This window comes from Nelumbo lutea, chromosome 3 (assembly GCF_056320005.1).
Source record: "Nelumbo lutea isolate HS-2025 chromosome 3, American lotus-T2T, whole genome shotgun sequence".
Lineage (NCBI taxonomy): Eukaryota > Viridiplantae > Streptophyta > Magnoliopsida > Proteales > Nelumbonaceae > Nelumbo > Nelumbo lutea.
In genome coordinates, this window is record NC_142686.1 from 71346001 (window position 1) to 71367311 (window position 21311).

The 21311-nt window shown below is 41.9% G+C and overlaps 1 protein-coding gene across 8 annotated transcripts in view; it reads left to right on the plus strand.

Moving 5' to 3' along the window:
- Window positions 1–21311, plus strand: part of LOC148865462 (serine/threonine-protein phosphatase PP1-like) — a 76027-nt gene that overhangs the window by 35709 nt on the left and 19007 nt on the right. Inside the window, exons 7-8 of one of the 8 annotated variants that reach the window (XR_016110494.1) lie at window positions 6386–6737; window positions 6839–7019. The exons of 6 other annotated variants lie outside the window; for them this stretch is intronic. The gene's annotated coding sequence lies outside the window, so the exon portion shown is untranslated. Of the gene's footprint in view, window positions 1–875; window positions 895–6385; window positions 6738–6838; window positions 7020–21311 lie in introns of those variants that run through there. One more of the 8 variants, XR_016110498.1, reaches the window with a different exon arrangement.

The window sequence follows — 21311 nt, forward strand, 5'->3', positions numbered from 1 at the left end:
TCTGTTTCAGATCTGAACCTACGCAATTAGGGAGAAGGCGTTCTACCTAATTTGCGCAGATTTGGTTTTTGGGAAATTTGTTCCCAAAACAGATGGGCAAATAATCTGAAATTAATTTTAAATAAATCTGATTATTATTTAGAATTGTTCTTTATAATTTTCATGATTTATGGGCTGTTCGTACAAGAGGAGATCGATTTCTTGGTTTGCACAGGGAACCTGCGATTTTCCAGTTCTTGATTTATTTTGGGTCTGTAATTAATTTTTTTTATTTTCTAGACTCAATGTATAGGTATTCGATCTGATGTAATTATTAATAGAAATAGGATTTCTATTTATTTTTATTTTGGATCGAAGTTGGCGGCTTAGAAAAGGAGATTTCGCAGAGAAGGAGTTTTCGTAGATGAGAGAAATGCGATCTACGATTTGTAGTTTGTGAAACTGCATTCTATGATCCAAGCTCTATTTTGCAGGAAGGATTGTGCAAACAGCCCTGTTTGACTGATTTTTGTTTTTCCTTTTATCAGTATTTAATTTCAGATTTTCTTGAATTAAGGATTTAATTAAAAATCAAACCCTATACCCATTCGAACCAAGATTGGTTCAAAACTGTTTGGACCAATTCTAGGGTTTAATCAAGGTTAAAAGTCAGCCATAATTTCCCACTAATGGGCCTAAGGATTGATATTTAATTAAATGGTTAATTTGGCTAAGCCTGTAAAGGCCCAGTTTTAAATAGTTAAAACTGCAAAAGCCCATTTTAAAGGAGAAAGCTATATGGGCCGAATTGGGTAACCTTAATTCAGCCCATATACCTAGATAATATTAATGGTTAATATTATTGAATTTTAACGGGCTTCCAACGGGCCTTACAGATAATTAATTGATTGGATCAATTTATCCCTGCATGTGATGTATGGATGTGTGATGTGTTGCGTGCATGGGCCATAAGTACTTGGCCCATGCTCATTCGACAGTGGATCTTGCGCACACCATGGCATAATGCACATCATTGCCATGGTGTCCCTTTTGGTCATTGGATGACTTCCCTCAGTGGTGGGCCCCAGACCTCATCAAGAGGTTGCATGCGGAACCCTAGCCGATTCAAGGCCCACCGAAATATGGCTTTATGAAAGTCAATGGGAGCCACTTTGGTTTGACCTAAATCAAACTAGGGCGTAATTTTGTTCCCTCCAGCTAATATGAGTGCATGTGATAGGGAGATTCATATGATGAACTCTCTAAAGGCCTTCCATCATTAGCATGAGGATGGGTCATTCAGTAATGAGTAAACGCACCAGAAAATGGGCTATCCATTTGCTGTTGGGCTTGTCTGAGAGTTTCATAAGATGATAGGGGCGTCATAGACCGATGTGGGAGGGGCTTCACCAGAAAATGGGAACTCTCTCACGGTACTTTTGCGTTCACGAATTTGATGGGTAAACACTCACTGGACAGAAAGGTTTACCTGGAAATGGTTTTGAACCTTGTCTGACAGAGGCCAAAGGGAAAACTTATATGATGAGTGGATGTGATTCTTCACAGAAAGGTGGTGGGGTTATGCAGCTGAAACAGTTGGCTCCATGCATCCTATGTGATTTTCCACATTTGTAGAGATAACCCGTAGTCTCCGTCACTGAGAAAGGAGGGAAATCTCAGAGATGAATAAATGGAAATGGATCGTAGATTAAAATCCATATCTATGAAATGAACATGAATCAAATTAGGTTGTGGATTGATGTTTGCTCTTTTATCAGAAAATGGCAAACGGATCTTTTGCAAAACTGCTTGATGACAACAAGTTGAAGGGCACACTTGACCTAATACATACTGATGTATGTGGTCCCCTGAGTGTTAGGACCCGAAATCAACACGTATTTCATCACCTTCACATATGATTTTTCACGATACGGTTACGTGTACCAAATGAGACACAAGTCTGAATCCTTTGAAAAGTTCAAAGAGTTCAGACAAGAGGTCGAGATACTGTTAGGGAGAGAAATTAAGGCCCTTCGATCAGATCGAGGTGGCGAGTATCGCTCTCATGAATTCAGGGACTACTTAAAGGACAATGGGATAGTATCACAATTAGCTCCTCCTGCTACACCACAACTTAACGGTGTTTCGGAGAAGAATAGGACCTTATTCGATTTGGTCTGTTCAATTCTCATACACTCAGAGTTACCCACATCATTTTGCGGTTACGCATTAGAGACTGCGATTTATGTGCTGAATCGGTTTCTAACCAAATCGGTTCCGAATACTCCATATGAACTTTGGACCGGAAAGAAACCAAGTGTCAGACATTTGAAGATTTGGGGTTGTCCAGCACACGTTAAAAGAACGAGTGCAGACAAGTTGGAATCCAAGACCAGCCGTTGCCTGTTTGTAGGCTACCCAAAAGGCTCTGTAGTTGTAATGCGCAATTCTTGGAAACTGACTATATCCTGGACACCCATCGTTAGGAAGTTGTTCTTGATGAGGAGAGCTCATGAGCAGTGGGAGATGTTCCACAAGTTCTAGGTAGTGACCAACCTAGAAGATTCACTCGGGTATTCAGGCCACCAGTCCGTTATATTTATGACCAGGATAGTTACCTGGTGGAAACCTTGACCAGTGAGGAGGATCCCGTGACATACACGGAAGCTATGTTGGACATAGATTCCCAGAATTGGGTGGAGGCCATGAGAGCAGAGATGGAATCAATGGAGACCAATGGAGTCTGGACTCTAGTAGATCCGCCCTCCAGGGTAAAAGCAATCGGTTGTAAATGGATTTACAAGAGGAAGAAGGGCCCCGATGGTAAGGTTGAGACTTTCAAGGCTCGTCTGGTGGTGAAAGAGTACACTCAGAAAGAGGACATCGATTATGAGGAAACCTTTTCGCCTGTGGCCATGCTTAAATCCATTAGGATGCTGCTAGCTGTAGCAGCATACCATGATTATGAGATTTGGCAAATGGATGTCAAAACTGCATTCCTGAATGGAGATCTTACTGAAGATATGTATATGCAGCAGCCGCAAGGCTTCATTGCTGCAGGTTAGGAAAACATGGTATGTAAAATTAATAGATCCATTTATGGACTTAAGCAAGATTCTAGAAGTTGGAACATCCATTTTGATTCTGCCGTCAAATCGTTTGGCTTCGAGCAGAATCCGGATGAACCCTGTGTCTACAGGAAGTACAGTGGAGATAAGGTTACCTTCTTGGTTCTGTATGTAGATGACATTCTACTCATTGGGAATGACGTAAGTATGTTAAGTACGTTGAAAGTATGGTTGTCACAGCAATTCTCCATGAATGATCTTGGAGAAGCCTCCTATATACTTGGTTTTCGACTCTATAGAGATAGATCGAAGCGGATAATAGGATTATCCCAATCTGCTTATATTGACAAAATAGTCAAGAGATATAGTATGGAAAACTCCAAGAAAGGAAATGTTCTTTTTAGGCACGGAGTCATTCTCTCTAAGAAGATGTCTCCCAAGAATTCTGAGGAGATTGATGGCATGAAAGACGTTCCCTATGCCTTTGCCGTGGGGAGTACATGTTAGACAGTTTTGTATGCCCTTAGCTTCAATCAAAATTGATGTACTTTATGTGTTTATTGTAAATGAATAAAAGTGCATAATTGATTCATGTTCCCTTGGTATGTTTCTGTGTAATACCCTTAAACTGGACATTTATTGAGACTCGTGTTAGTTTAGAATGTTCACAGCCAGTGGGTCGGTCTGGGGAGACCTATCCTGACAAGGCTGACACTGTTGTGTCATCAAGTCGGTTGAGGTGGCTTGTCTCAGCTACCGGGGTGAGACCCTAGGCACATATAGTGTGGGATTAATTGAATCTTTGAACTGGACCAGATTTCCAGTATTGCCCTGGACCTTGGAGATTGATGGGCAAAACTGGAAAGTTACACCCGACCCCTAGACTCGATTATGATACTGCACTAGGTGTCGGATCGGGGTGTCTTTGATGTACCATTCAGTGAGATCCTTAGCAGGGGTCAAAACCTGAATATGTTGGGACAATCCGAGAATTCATCTGAGTGGGTGATCATAGTTACAGGATCAGCCCCTTTGTCGGACAATGTAATGATCGGGGATGCGCTCTCACTGTTGGAAACCAAGACTGCCGGCAGCCGATTTCAACCGTTGAAATTTGTTTTGCAAAGTATATTTTATATGAGATATAAAAGTATATACATTATGGTTTGTAAAATGTTTGCAAAATGTTTTAATTCCCAAGATCCATATAAGTGGAGAGTGCAACACTATTCCTTGCAGCCGAGGGAGAGGTCCCCTCTTGTCGGGCAGTGTATGATCATTAAGGGCTGAGAGGTTAAGTGTAAGACCATTGAGGATAATACCTGATGGGCTAATCTTGCATCTGCCCACAGTCCCTGGGTGTTACACGGTGGCTTGGCCCAGGGACCACTTAGGGTAAGTGTTGGGCCCATAGAGCCCATTCGATGGGTTTCAGGGGGTTCACTGTCTTTAACAGTGTATTCGACCAGGCCTTGTAACAAAGGCTGGGCCGAACCCATGTGGCTGATGTATAGATCAATGCTTGGGTCCCACGCCATACAAGGAAGCCCAACTGGGCAGCAGTTAGGAAGGTTAAGTGAGAACATAAGTTTGATGGGCCTGAACCCCATTTCGAACTGGGCTATTTATTTAATTATTTAAAGGGGTGAATTCTGAGATGGATTAGTAGATAGGATAGGGCCTTAATCCTATCCACTCAGAGAGTCCAGATCTGAATGTGATTCAGATGTAGAAACCTACGAATGGGATTAGGATAAAGCTAATCTAATCTGCCGATAAGATAAGGGTTTATCCTTATCATTAGAAGAGAAGGCTGATCCAAATAAGATTTGGATAAGCACCTCCTAATGGGATTAGGAGCTGATCTTTTAAGTTAACAAAAGACGGAAGGGGGCGGCAGCCTAGAGAGGGACCAAGAAACATATCAGATCTTTTTTAGTGCTGAAATCCAGAAGAGAGAATTCTGCAGCCTGCAAATACTCTCTTGCCGCCTCCCTGCTCTTGTCGCCCTATTTGCCCGTTCAATCTCCAGCTTTGGGAGAAGCCAATATTGGTTCTTGACATCAGTTCTTTGAGAAAGGATTGAATAGGAAGCTGTGCTCATGTTCCATTCTACTGTTTCTTGCGAACGACAGAGTTCTTGGGGAAGAACACGACTGCGATCTTCAGTGGGAGCAGTCTTTGGATCCTTCTTTGGGCGTGAACACCTTCGTTGGGAGATATTATTTCTCCGTATCCGGTATTATTCTTTCTCATTCCTTTTGGTTCAGATCTGGTTCAGTTTAAGGTTTAAAATTGATCATTGAAAATATGATTTTCTAAATAGGGAATGTGATTCCAAGTTGAAGGGAGAGGAAAAATTTTTGAAATTCGCCCCTTATTCCGCAATCTTTGGGCGTCTTTGGGATGGATTTCTCATCCTTCCAGTGGTATCAGAGCCATGGTTCAAATCTTGAACCATTCTGTTTCAGATCTGAACCTGCGCAATTAGGGAGAAGGCGTTCTACCCAATTTGCGCAGATTTGGTTTTTCGGAAATTTGTTCCCAAAACAGATGGGCAAATAATCTGAAATTAATTTTAAATAAATATGATTATTATTGAGAATTGTTCATTATAATTTTCTTGATTTATGGGTTGTTCGTACAAGAGGAGATTGATTTCTTGTTTTGCGCTGGGAACCTGCAATTTTGCAGTTCTTGATTTATTTTGGGTCTGTAAATATTTTTTTTATTTTCTAGACTCAATGTATAGGTATTCGATATGATGTAATTATTAATAGAAATAGGATTTCTATTTATTTTTATTTTGTATCGAAGTTGGCGGCGCAGAAAAGGAGATTTCGCAGAGAAGGAGTTTTCGTAGATGAGAGAAATGCGATCTACGATTTGTAGTTTGTGAAACTGCATTTTATGATCCAAGCTCTATTTTGCAGGAAGGATTGTGCAAACAGCCCTGTTTGACTGATTCTTGTTTTTCCTTTTATCAGTATTTAATTTCAGATTATTTTCTTGTATTAAGGATTTAATTAAAAATCAAACCTTATACCCATTCGAACCAAGATTGGTTCAAAACTGTTTGGACCAATTCTAGGGTTTAATCAAGGCTAAAAGTCAACCATAATTTCCCACTAATGGGCCTAAGGATTGATATTTAATTAAATGGTTAATTTGGCTAAGCCTGTAAAGGCCCAGTTTTAAATAGTTAAAACTGCAAAAGCCCATTTTAAAGGAGAAAGCTATATGGGCCGAACTGGGTAACTCTAATTCATCGCATATACCTAGATAATATTAATGGTTAATATTATGGAATTTTAACGGGCTTCCGATGGGCCTTACAGATAATTAATTGATTGGATCAATTTATCCCTGCATTTGATGTATGGATGTGTGATGTGCTGCGTACATGGGCCATAAGTTCTTGGCACATGCTCATTCGACAGTGGCTTTTACGCACACCATGGCTGAATGCACATCATTGCCACGGTGTCCCTTTTAGAAAGGATGAGCCTGTAGCCATGCTTGTTGAATCTGGCAAGACAGGCAAGAGAAAGAGGAAGGCAAAGAAGCCTCAGAAGAAAGCCGATAAGAGCAAGAAGTAGAAGAAAGACAAAGCATTGGATGCCTGCCACTTCTGCAAGAAGACCGGCCACTGGAAAAGGAACTGTCCTGTCTACCTGGAATCCAAGAAAGGTAACTTTGAAACTTGTGTTATAGAAACGAATTTGTTGGTAGCTTCTGCATCCTGGTGTATTGACTCTGGGGCTTCAACTCATGCTTGTAACTCACTACAGGGGTTCATGGTAAGTAGAAGGCTGAGTGAAGGAGAAGTCACACTCTACTTAGGGACTACTGCAACTGTTGCAGTCGCGGCCATAGGAACCGTGGAGTTAATTTTTAGAGAAGGAACAATTGTACTGAAAGACTATCTTTATGTGCAAAATTTAAGTAGAAATTTGATTTCTGTCTCAAAACAATGTACAAATGGTTATTCTGTCTTCTTTAGTAATATGATTATTATTAAAAGAAACAACAGATTGATCGCATACGGGGAACTGGAGAACGGTATCTATTTTCTACATCCTTCTCTAGAAACTAACATTACCGAAACTACGTTGGCTGAAATCCCTAAGAAGAGAGCTCGTGATACAGTTAATCCCACGTGTCTATGGCATTATCGACTTGGCCACATCGGTGTTGACCGAATCACAAGGTTGGTAAAGGATGGTCCTTTGGATTTTCTAACTGTAGAAGATCTTCCCACTTGTGAGCCTTGCCTACAAGGCAAGATGACGAAACGGCCATTTAACGGTAAGCCTGAAAGATGTACGGGCACACTTGACCTAATACATACTGATGTATGTGGTCCTTTGAATGTTAGGACCCGAAATCAACACGTGTATTTCATCACCTTCATAGATGATTTTTCACGATACGGTTACGTGTACCAAATGAGATACAAGTCTGAATCCTTTGAAAAGTTCAAAGAGTTCAGACAAGAGGTCGAGATACAGTTAGGGAGAGAAATTAAGGCCCTTCGATCAGATCGAGGTGGCGAGTATCTATCTCATGAATTTAGGGACTACTTAAAAGACAATGGGATAGTATCACAATTAGCTCCCCCTGCTACACCACAACTTAACGGTGTTTCGGAGAGGAGGAATAGGATCTTATTGGATTTGGTTTGTTCAATTCTCATACACTTAGAGTTACCCACATCATTTTGCGGTTACGCATTAGAGACTGCGATTTATGTGCTGAATCGGTTTTTAACCAAATCGGTTCCGATTACTCCATATGAACTTTGGACCGGAAAGAAACCAAGTGTCAGACACTTGAATATTTGGGATTGTCCAGCACACGTTAAAAGAACGAGTGCAGACAAGTTGGAATCCAAGACCAGCCGTTGCCTGTTTGTAGGCTACCCAAAAGGCTCTGTAGGTTACCTATTCTATGACCCAAGTGAGCAGAAAGTGTTCTGCAGTTGTAATGCGCAATTCTTGGAAACTGACTATATCCTGGGCACCCATCGTTAGGAAGTTGTTCTTGATGAGGAGAGCTCAGGAGCAGTGGGAGATGTCCCACAAGTTCCAGGTAGTGACCAACCTAGAAGATCCACTCGGGTATCCAGGCCACCAGTCCGTTATGGTTATGACAAGGATAGTTACCTGGTGGAAACTTTGAGTAGTGAGGAGGATCCCGTGACATACACGGAAGCTATGTTGGACATAGATTCCCAGAATTGGGTGGAGGCCATGAGAGCAGAGATGGACTCAATGGAGACCAATGGAGTCTGGACTCTAGTAGATCCGCCCTCCAGGGTAAAAGCAATCGGTTGTAAATGGATTTACAAGAGGAAGAAGGGCCCCGATGGTAAAGTTGAGACTTTCAAGGCTCGTCTGGTGGCGAAAGAGTACACTCAGAAAGAGGGCATCGATTATGAGGAAACCTTTTCGCCTGTGGCCATGCTTAAATCCATTAGGATGCTGCTAGCTGTAGCAGCATACCATGATTATGAGATTTGGCAAATGGATGTCAAAATTGCATTCCTGAATGGAGATCTTACTGAAGATATGTATATGCAGCAGTCGCAAGGCTTCATTGCTGTAGGTTAGGAAAACATTGTATGTAAACTTAATAGATCCATTTATGGACATAAGCAAGTTTCTAGAAGTTGGAACATCCGTTTTGATTCTGCCGTCAAATCGTTTGACTTCGAGCAGAATCCGGATGAACCCTGTGTCTACAGGAAGTACTGTAGAGATAAGGTTACCTTATTGGTTCTGTATGTAGATGACAATCTACTCATTGGGAATGACGTAGGTATGTTAAGTACGTTGAAAGTATGGATGTCACAGCAATTCTCCATGAAAGATCTTGGAGAAGCCTCCTATATACTTGGTATTCGACTCTATAGAGATTGATCGAAGCGGATAATAGGATTATCCCAATCTGCTTATATTGACAAAATAGTCAAGAGATATAGTATGGAAAACCCTAAGAAAGGAAATGTTCTTTTTAGGCACGGAGTCATTCTCTCTAAGAAGATGTCTCCCAAGATTTCTGAGGAGATTGATGGCATGAAAAACGTTCCCTATGCCTCTTCCGTTGGGAATATAATGTATGCAATGCTGTGCACTCATCCTGACATAGCTCAGGCAGTGAGTGTGGTAAGTAGATTTCAGGCCAACCCTGGGCAGGAGCATTGGATTGCTGTGAAAAACATACTTAAGTACCTTCGAAGGACAAAAGAGTTTTGTCTAGTATTTGACGGTAGCTCACTACAGATCCAAGGGTATACAGATGCCAATTTCCAGTCAGACCCAGAAGATAGAAAGTGTACATCTGGATATGTTTTCACGATAGGATCGTGTGTTGTTTTCTGAGTGTCAGCAAACAGGGGTCCTAAGTTGCAAATTAATAGTCCACAACCCAATCCGAGCGCATTGCCGCAAGTGAGGCTGCCTTATGAATGAAGGTGTTCATTCATGAATTTGGAATTCAGCACATCACCCATTCCATTGTTGTATGACAACACTAGACCTACGGGAGGATGACAGTAAGAGGTAGCAACAGCGGAGAATGTGGTAGACCCATTGACTAAGCCACTGACACAGAAAGCGTTTGAGAAACACGTGGAAAGCATGGGACTCTGGCTAGTACCTGATTGGACCTAAGTGCAAGTGGGAGCTGTTAGACAGTTTTGTATGCCCTTAGCTTCAATCAAAATTGATGTACTTTATGTGTTTATTGTAAATGAATAAAAGTACATATTTGATTCATGTTCCCTTAGTATGTTTCTGTATAATACCCTTAAACTGGACACTTATTGAGACTCATGTTAGTTTAGAATGTTCACAGCCAGTGGGACGATCTGGGGAGACATATCCTGACAAGGCTAACACTGTGGTGCCATCAAGTCGGTTGAGGTGGCTTGTCTCAGCTACCGGGGTGAGACCCTAGGCACATACAGTGTGGGATTAATTGATTTTTTGAACTGGACCAGATTTCTAGTATTGCCCTGGACCTTGGAGATTGATGGGCAAAACTGGAAAGTTACACCCGACCCCTAAACTCGATTATGATACTGCACTAGGTGTCGGATCGGTCTGTATTTGATGTACCAATCAGTGAGATCCTTAGCAGGGGTCAAAACCTGGGTATGTTGGGACAATCCGAGAATTCATCTGAGTGGGTGATCATAGTGACAGGATCAGCCCCTTTGTCGGACAAAGGTAATGATCGGGGATGCACAGTCATTGTTGGAAACCAAGACTGCCGGCAGTCGATTTCAACCGTTGAAATTTGTTTTGCAAAGTATATTTTATATGAGATATAAAAGTATATACATTATGGTTTTTAAAATGTTTGCATAAGGTTTTAATTCCCGGGATCCATATAAGTGGAGAGTGCAACACTGTTCCTTGCAGCCGAGGGAGAGGTCCTCTCTTGTCGGGCAGTGTATGATCATTAAGGGCTGAGAGGTTAAGTGTAAGACCATTGAGGATAATACCTGATGGGCTAATCTTGCATCTGCCTACAGTCCCTGGGTGTTACAAGGTTGCTTGGCCCAGGGACCACTTAGGGTAAGTGTTTGGCCCTTAGAGCCCATTCGATGGGTTTCAGGGGGTGCACTATTTTTAACAGTGTATTCGACCAGGCCTTGTAACAATGGCTGGGCCGAACCCATGTGGCTGATGTAGACCAATGCTTGGGTCCCATGCCATACGAGGAAGCCCAACTGGGCAACAGTTAGGAAGGTTAAGTGAGCACATAAGCTTGATGGGCCTGAAGCCCATTTCGAATTAGGCTATTTATTTAGTTAATTAAAGGGGCGAATTCTAAGATGGATTTGCAGTTAGGATAGGGCCTTAATCCTATTCACTCAGAGAGTCCAGATCTGAATGTGATTCAGATGTACAAACCTCCTAATGGGATTAGGATAAAGCTAATCTAATCTGCAGATAAGATAATGGTTTAACTTTATCACTAGAAGAGAAGGCTGATCCAAATATGATTTGGATAAGCACCTCCTAATGGGATTAGGAGCTGATCTTTTAAGTTAACAAAAGAAGAAAGGGTGCGACAGCCTTTAGAGAGACCAAGAAACACATCAGATCCTCTTCAGTGCTGAAATCAAGAACATAGAATTCTGCACCCTGCGAATACTCTCTTGCCGCCTCCCTGCTCTTGTCGCCCTATTTGCCAGTTCGATCTACAGCTTTGGGAGAAGTCAAGTTTGGATTTTGACATCAGTTCTTTGAGAAAGGATTGAAAAGGAATCTGTGCTCACGTTCCATTCTACTGTTTCTTGCGAAGGACAGAGTTCATGGGGAAGAACACTGCTGATTCAGCTCCATCCTGCACTGCACCATCATTAGTGGGAGCAGTCTTTGGATCCTTCCTTGGGCGTGAACACCTTCGTTGGGAGATATTACTTCTCCGTATCAGGTTTTATTCTCTCCCATTCCTTTTGGTTCAGATCTGGTTCAATTTAAGGTTCAAGATTTATCATTGAAAATATGATTTTCTAAATAGGGAATATGATTCCCAATTGAAGGGAGAGGAAAATTTTTTGAAATTCGCCCCTTATTCCGCAATCTTTGGGCGTCCATGTGATGGATCTCTCATCCTTTCAGGCGCAGTGCAGGGTGGAGCAGAATCAGTAGTGTTTTTCCAAAAGAACTTGATCTTTCTCAAGAATCACCTGGACGGCATGTGAATACAACTCCCACCAATCTTTTCTCCAAAACATTGGAATCAAGATCCAATCCTGATTTCTCCCAAACACTTGAGATCGAACTGCTGTATGCGGCGGCTGCAGGAAGGAGGCGGCTAGAGAGTATTTGCACGGTGCAGAATTCTCTCTTCTGTGATCTCAGCTCTGAAGAAAAGACTATTGCGGGTGAGTCTGTTGGATGTCTAAAGGCTGCTGCCCCCTCTTCCTTCTGTAGACTTAACGGGATCAGCTCCTAATCCCATTAGAAGTTGCTAACCCAAATCATATCTGGATTAGAAGTCCCTTTAAGATAAGGGATAATCCTTATCTTATCTACAGATTAGATCAGCTGATCCATCTCAGAATTCACCCCTTAAGTGACTAATCAAATTAGCCCAAATTGAAATGGGCTTAAGGCCTATTTAAGGTTATATATTCATTGAACCTTCCAAACTGCTGCCCAATTGGGCTTCCTTGTATGGCGTGGACCCAAACATTGATCTACACATCAGCCACATGGGTTCAGCCCAGCCTTTGTTACAAGGCATGGCCGAATACACTGTTATGGACAGTGCACCCCCTGAAACCCATCGAATGGGCTATATGGGCCCAACGCTTATCCTAAGTGGTCCCTGGGCCAAACAACCTTGTAACACCCAGGGACTGTGGGCAGATGCAAGATTAGCCCATCAGGTATTATCCTCAATGGCCTTACACTTAACTTCTCAGCCCATAATGATCATACACTGCCCGACAAGAGAGGACCTCTCCCTCGGCTGCAAGGAACAATGTTGCACTCTCTCAAATATGGATCCTGGGAATTAAAACCTTTTGCAAATCATTTCGAAACCGTAATATATATATTTTTATATCTCATACAAAATATATTTTGTAAAACAAATCTCAACAATTGAAATCGGCTGCCGGTAGTCTTGGTTTGTATCAGTGATAGTGCATCCCCGATCATTACCTTTGTCCGACAAAGGGGTTGATCCTATCACTATGATCACACTCTCAGATGAATTATCAGACTATCCCAACATACCCAGGTTTTGACCCCCGCTAAGGATCTCATTGATTGGTACATCAAAGACAGCCCAATCCGACACATAGTGTAGTATCATAATCGAGTCTTGGGGTCGGGTGTAACTTTCCAGTTTTACCCATCTATCAACAAGGTCCAAGGCAATACTGGAAATCTGGTCCAGTTCAAAGATTCAATTAATCCCATACTGTATGTGCCTAGGGCCTCACCTCGGTAGCGGAGACAAGCCACCCCAACCGACTTGGTGGCACCACACTGTCAGCCTTGTCAGGATAGGTCTCCCCAGATCGTCCCACTGGCTGTGAACATTCTAAACTAAAGTGAGTCTCATTAAGTGTACAGTTTAAGGGTATTACACAGAAACATACCAAGGGAACATGAATCAAATATGCACTTTTATTCATTTACAATAAATTCATAAAGAACATCATTTTGATTGAAGCTAAGGGCATACAAAACTGTCTAACAGCTCCCACTTGCACTTAGGTCCAATCAGGTACTAGCCGGAGTCCCATGCTTTCCACGTGTTTCTCAAACACTTTCTGTGATAGTGGCTTTGTCAATGGGTCTGCTACATTTTCCGCTGATGCAGTTTCTGAATCAGGACGTCCCCTCTAACAACAATATCCCTCAGTACATGGTACTTCCTCTCGATGTGCTTCGATTTTGAGTGGGCTCGTGGCTCCTTAGCCTGAGTAATAGCTCCATTGTTGTCACACAACAATGGGATGGGTGATGTGCTTGATGGAAGTATTCCCAACTCGTGAACGAACTTCTTCATCCACACGGCTTCTTTGGCAGCCTCACTTGCGGCAATGTACTCGGCCTCGGTCGTGGGGTCTGTAGTGGACCCCTATTTGCTGTTTTTCTAGTGAGCTACCATCGAATACTAGACAAAAATCTTTTGTCCTTCGAAGGTATTTAAATATGTTTTTCACAGCAGTCCAATGCTCCCACCCTAGGTTGGCCTAAAATCTGCATACTATACTCACTGCCTGAGCAATGTCAGGGTGAGTGAACAGCATGGCATACATGATGCTCCCTACGGCAGAGGCATAAGGAACGTCTTTCATGCCATCAATCTCCTCAAAAGTCTTGGGTGACATCTTCTTGGAGAGAGTGACTCCGTGCCTGAAAGGAACATTTTCTTTCTTGGAAATTTTCATGTTGTATCTTTTGACTATTTTGTCAATGTAGGCAGATTGGGATAATCCTATTATCCGCTTCGATCTATCTCTGTAGAGTCGAAGACCCAGTATATAGGAGGCCTCTCCAAGATCTTTCATGGAGAATTGCTGTGAAAGTCATACTTTCACCGTAGTCAACATTCCTACATCATTCCCTATGAGTAGAATGTCATCTACATACAAAACCAAGAAAGTACCTTATCACCACTGTACTTCCTGTAAACATAGGGTTCATCCGGATTCTGCTCGAAGTCAAATGATTTGACGGTAGAGTCAAAACGGATGTTCCAACTTCTAGAAGCTTGCTTAAGTCTATAAATGGATCTATTAAGTTTACATACCATGTTTTCCTAACCCGTAGCTATGAAGCCTTGCGGCTGCTGCATATACATATCTTCAGTAAGATCTCCATTCAGGAATGCAGTTTTGTCATCCAATTGCCAAATCTCATAATCATGGTATGCTGCTACAGCTAACAGGATCCTAAAGGATTTAAACATGGCCACAGGCGAAAATGTTTCCTTATAATCGATGCCCTCTTTCTGAGTGTACCGTTTCGCCACCAGACGAACTTTGAAGGTCTCAACCCTACCATCAGGGCCCTTCTTCCTCTTGTAAATCCATTTGCAACCGATTGCTTTTACCTCAGAGGGCGGATCTACTAGAGTCCAGACTCCATTGGTCTCCATTGAGTCCATCTCTGCTCTCATGGCCTCCACCCACTTCTGGGAATCTATATCAAACATAGCTTCCGCGTAAGTCACGGGATCCTCCTCACTAGTCAATGTTTCCACCAGGTAACTATCCTGATCATAACCATAACAGACTGGTGGCCTGGATACCCGAGTGGATTTTCGAGGTTGGTCACTACTTGGAATTTGTGGGACATCTCCCACTACTCCTGAGCTCTCCTCATCAAGAATATTTTCCTGACGATGGGTGTCCAAGATGTAATCGGTCTCCAAGAATTGGGCATTTCGACTGTAGAACACTTTTTGCTCATTTGGGTCATAGAAAAGGTAACCTACAGAGCCTTTTGGGTAGCCTACAAATAGGCAATGGCTGGTTTTGGATTCCAACTTGTCTGCACTCATTCTTTTAATGTGTGCTGGACAATCCCAAATCTTCAAGTGTATGAGATGTGACCAGACCATATCCAATAAGGTCCTATTTGCTCCTCACTGAAGCACCGTTAAGTTGTGGTGTAGCAGTTTTAATGTGTGCTGGACAACCCCAAATCTTTAAATGTATGAGATGTGACCAGACCGTATCCAATAAGGTCCTATTACTCATCACTGAAGCACCGTTAAGTTGTGGTGTAGCAGGAGGAGATAATTGTAATACTATCCCATTGTCCTTTAAGTAGTCCCTGAACTCGTCAAAGAGATACTCGCCACCTCGATCAGATCGAAGGGCTTTAATTTCTCTCCCCAACTATTTCTCATCCTCTTGTCTAAACTCTTTGAACCTTTCAAAGGATTTAGACTTGTGTATCATTAGGTACACCTAACCATATCGTGAGAAATCATCTATGAAGGTGATGAAATACACGTGTTTATTTCGTCTCATAACACTCCGGGGACCACATACATCAGTATGTATTAGGTCAAGTGTGCCTGTACATCTTTCATGCTTACCGTCAAATGGCCGTTTCATCATCTTGCCTTGTAGGCAAGGCTCACAGGTGGGAAGATCTTCTACAGTTAGAAAATCCAAAGGACCATCCTTTACCAACCTTGTGATTCGGTCAACACCGATGTGGCCAAGTCGGTAGTGCCACTGACACATGGGATTAACTGTATCACGGGCTCTCTTTTTGGGGATTTCAGCTGACGTTGTTTTGGTTATATTAGTTTCTAGAGAAGGATGTAGAACGTAGAGACCGTTCTCCAGTTCCCCATATGCGATGAATCTGTTATTTCTTTTAATAGTAATCATATTACTAAAGAAGACAGAATAACCACCTGCACACAGTTTTGAAATAGAAATTAAATTTCTTCTTAAGTTTTGTACATAAAGACAATATTCGAGTACAATTTTTTGTTCTTTAAAAATTTACTCCACGGTTCCTATTACCACGGCTGCAACAGTTGTAGTAGTCCCTAAGTAGAGAGTGACTTCTCCTTCACTCAGCCTTCTGTTTACCTTGAACCCCTGCAGTGAGTTACACGCATGAGTTGAAACCCCAGAGTCAATACACCAGGACGCAGGAGCTACCAATAAGTTGGTTTCTATAACACAAGTTTCGAAATTACCTTTCTTGGATTCCAGGTAGGTAGGACAATTTCTTTTCCAGTGGCAGGTCTTCTTGCAGAAGTGATAGGCATCTCTTTGTCTTTCTTCTACTTCTTGCCCTTAGTGGGTACAGCCTCATCCTTTTTAATCCCTTCCTCTTTCTCTTGCCCGTTTTGTAAGTTTCAACAGGCATAACTATAGGCTCATCCTTTTTAATCAGTTCTTCAGCTCTTTGCAACATATTGCTGAGGTCTTGCAAGCTGACATTCAACTTGTTCATGTTATAGTTCTTGATGAACGGATTAAAGGAACAAGGCAAAGAATTAAGGATAGCATCTATCTGGATTACGTGGTCCAGACCGGATCTATAAGCCTCCAGTTCATTGATGTAACCCATCATCCGAAGACAATGGTCATGAACTTGTTGGCCCTTGGACATTTGAATGATCATGAACTCCTTCAAGACTTTTTGCCGAGTAGAACGATTCTGTTATTCATACATCATCCTCAGGCTGTCCAATATGTCTTTGGCAAGTTCGATATAATCAAACTGCCTCTGTATTGGGTTGTCCAAGGAGGCGATGATGTAACACCGGGCTAGGGAGTTTTTCTCCTCTCATTCCTGATAGTTTCTAATTCGGGCCTCAAAAGCCTTGTCACCTAGACGCTCCAGGGCAGGATTCTTTGCCACTTTGTCCAGCTTTTCTGAAGCTAGGACCAGCATAAGGTTCCTGTACTAGTCGGCATAGTTTGGGCCCTTAAGCATGTTGTCATCAAGAAGCTTTGCAAAAGATTTGTTTGCCATTTTCTGATAAAAGAGCAAACATCATTCCGCAACCTAATTTGATTCATGTTCATTTCATAGATATGACTTTTAATCTATGATCCATTTCCATTTATTCATCTTTGAGATTTCCCTCATTTCTCAGTGATTGAGACTACGGGTTGTCTCAGGAAATGTGGAAAATCACATAGGGTGCATGGAGCCAACTGTATCAGTTGCATAACCCCACCACCTTTCTGTGAAGGATCATATCCACTCATTATATGAGTTTTCCCTTTGGCCTCTGTCAGACAAGGTTCAGAGCCATTTTCATGTAAACCTTTCTGTCCAGTGAGTGCTCACCCATCATATACTTGAACGCCAAGGTACTGTGAGAGAGTTCCCATTTTTTGGTGAAGCCCCTCCCACATCGGTCTATGACGCCTCTACCATCTTATGAAACACTTAGACAAGCCCAACAGCAAATGGATAGCCCATTTTCTGGTGCGTTTCCTCATTACTGAAGGACCCATCCTTATGCTGATGATGGCAGGCCTTTAGAGAGTTCATCATATGAATCTCCCTATCACATGCACTTATATTAGTTGGAGGGAACAAATAATTACGCCCTAGTTTGATTTAGGTCAAACCAAAGTGGCTCCCACTGACTTTCATAAAGCCAGATTTCGATGGCCCTTAAATCGGCTAGGGTTCCGCATATAATCTCTTGATGAGGTGTGGGCCCCACCACTGAGGGAGGTCATCCGATGACCAAAAGGGACACCATGGCAATGATGTGCATTCAGCCATGGTGTGCGAAAGAGCCACTGTCGAATGAGCATGCGCCAAGCACTTATGGCCCATGCACGCAACACATCACACATCCAAACATCTCATGCTGGGATAAATTGATCCAATCAATTAATTATCTATAAGGCCCATTGGAAGCCCGTTAAAAATTCATAATATTAACCATTAATATTATCTAGGTATATGGGCTGAATTAGGGTTACCCAGTTCGGCCCATATAGCTTTATCCTTTGAAGTGGGCTTTTAGCATTTTTAACTATTTAAAACTGGGCTTTACAGATTGGGCCTAATTAACCATTTAATTAAATATCAATCCTCAGGCCTATTAATGGGAAAAATTAGGGATTATTATCAGCCTTGATTAAACCATAGATTTGGTCCAAACAGTTTTGAACCAATCTTGGTTCGAATGGGTGTAGGGTTTGATATTTAATTAAATCCTTAATTCAAGAAAATAATCTCAAATTAAATAACAGATAAAAGAAAATCAAGAATTAGTTAATCAGGGTTGTTTGCACACTCCATCCTGCAAAACAGAGGTTAGATCACAGATTGCATTTTCACAAAATCGCAGATTCTAAGTCTCCCATCTGCGAAATCTCCTTCACTGCGTCGCCATCTTCGATCCAGAATTAAAATTAAATAGAAATCCTATTTCTATTTATTACATCAAATCGAATGCCTATACATTGAGTCTAAAAATAACAAAAAAATATTTACAGACCAAATGTAATAAATAAATTCAATAAACTGCAAATCTTGCAATTCTCACTGCGCAAACCAAGAATTCGATCTCCTCTTGTACGAACAGCCCATAAATCAAGAAAACTATAAAGAACTATTCTAAATAATAATCAGATTTATTTAAAATTAATTTTAGATTATTTGCCCATCTGTTTTGGGAAATTTGTTCCCAAAACCCATATCTGTGCAAATTGGGTAGAATGCCTTCTCCCTATTTGCGCAGGTTCAGATCTAAAACAGAATGGTTCAAGATTTGTACCTGGCTCTAATACCACTGAAGGGATAGAAAATCCATCACATGGACGCCCAAAGATTGCGGAATAAGGGGGCAAATTTCAAAAATTTTTCTCTCCCTTCAACTAGGAATCGAATTCCCTATTTAGAAAATCATATTTTCAAGGATCATTCTTGAATCATAAACTGAACTAGATCTGAACCAAAAGGAGTAGGGAGAGATAGTACCTGATAATCGCTCAATGGAGGTGTTCACGCCCAAGGTAGGATCCGAAATCTGCTCTCACTGAAGATGGCGCAGTGCAGGGTGGAGAAGAATCAGTAGTGTTCTTCCAAAAGAACTTGATCCTTCTCAAGAATCACCTGGACGATTTGTGAATACAACTCCCACCAATCTTTTCTCCAAAAGATTGGAATCAAGATCCAATCCTGATTTCTCCCAAGAACTAGAGATCGAACTGCTGTAGGCGGCGGCTACAGGAAGGAGGTGGCTAGAGAGTATTTGCAGGGTGCAGAATTCTCTCTTCTGTGATCTCAGTTCTGAAGACAAGACTGTTGCTGGTGAGTCTGTTGGATGTCTAAAGGCTGCCGCCCCCTCTTCCTTTTATAGACTTAAAGGGATCAGCTCCTAATCCCATTAGGAGTTGCTAACCCAAATCATATCTGGATTAGAAGTCCCTTTTAGATAAGGGATAATCCTTATCTTATCTACAGATTAGATTAGCCAGCTCCTAATCTAATTAGGAAGTTTCCAAATCTAAATCTTATTTAGATCTTGGACTCTCTAAGCGGATATTGTGTGGGCCCAATCCTATCAGCTGATCCATTTCAGAATTCACCCCTTAAGTGACTAATCAAATTAGGCCAGTTCGAAATGGGCTTAAGGCACATTTAAGGTTATATATTCATTTAGCCTTCCAAACTGCTGCTCAGTTGTGCTTCCTTGTATGGTGTGGGACCCAAATATTGATCTACACATCAGCCACATGGGTTCAGCCCAACCTTTGTTACAAGGCCTGGCCGAATACACTGCTATGGACAGTGCACCCCCTGAAACCCATCAGATGGGCTCTATGGGCCCAACACTTACCCTAAGTGGTCCCTGGGCCAAGCCACCTTGTAACACCTAGGGACTGTGGGCAGATGCAAGATTAGCCCATCAGGTATTATCCTCAATGTCCTTACACTTACCCTCTCAGCCCATAATGATCATACACTGCCCGACAAGAGAGGACCTCTCCCTCGGCTGCAAGGAACAGTGTTGCACTCTCTCAAGTATGAAACCCGGGAATTAAAACCTTTTGCAAATCATTTCGAAACCATAATATATATATTTTTATATCTCATACAAAATATATTTTGCAAAACAAATCTCAACGATTGAAATCGGCTGCCGGCAGTCTTGGTTTCTATCAGTGATAGTGCATCCCCGATCGTTACCTTTGTTCGACAAAGGGGCTGATCCTATCACTATGATCATCCACTCAGATGAATTCTCAGACTATCCCAACATACACAGGTTTTGACCCCCGCTAAGGATCTCACTGATTGGTACATCAAAGACAGCCCAATCCGACACCTAATGCAGTATCATAATTGAGTCTAGGGGTCGGGTGTAACTTTCCAGTTTTGCCCATCAATCTCCAAGGTCCAGGGCAACACTGGAAATCTGGCCCAGTTCAAAGATTCAACTAATCCCATACTGTATGTGCCTAGGGTCTCACCCCGGTAGCTGAGACAAGCCACCCCAACCGACTTGGTGGCACCACAGTATCAGCTTTGTCAAGATAGGTCTCCCTAAACCGACCCACTGGCTGTGAGCATTCTAAACTAACACGAGTCTCATTAAGTGTCCAGTTTAAGGGTATTACACAGAAACATACCAAGGGAACATGAATCAAATATGCACTTTTATTCATTTACAATAAACTAATAAAGTACATCAATTTTGATTGAAGCTAAGGGCATACAAAACTTTCTAACACATATAGGATTAAGATAATTCCCTATCCAAATATAGATTTGGATTGGGATAACTTGTAATAGGATTAGGTGGTTTCTTAATCACTAAGAAAGAGGAGAAATCCTAGTCTTGAATTACCAAAATTCGAACCAAGGGTTTTTAGTAGAAAAATTCTCCTGCAATTTGAGATAGGATCTCAGAGTTCTTCTCCAGCCATCGTTGCCATTTGCTGCCTAGTTCGATCTCTCTGAGAGGGAAAGATCAAGAAGGTGTTTTTGACATCAGTCTTTGCTGAAAGGCTGATTGTGTATGGTGCTCTTTGCTTCCATCAAATTCTTGTGAAGAATTTTGTTCGTAGGACAAACACTGCTGGTTTTGCTCCAGTATCGCTGTGTCATCTTCAGTGGGAGCAGATCTTGGGATTATTCTTTCAACGTGAACACCAACGTTGGGAGATACCGACACTCCATATTAGGTATAACCCTTCCCTTTCTCTTTGGTTCAGATCTGGTTCGGTTTGGTTCGATTAGATCCTTGAATATTGTATTCTAAAATCAGGGAATATGA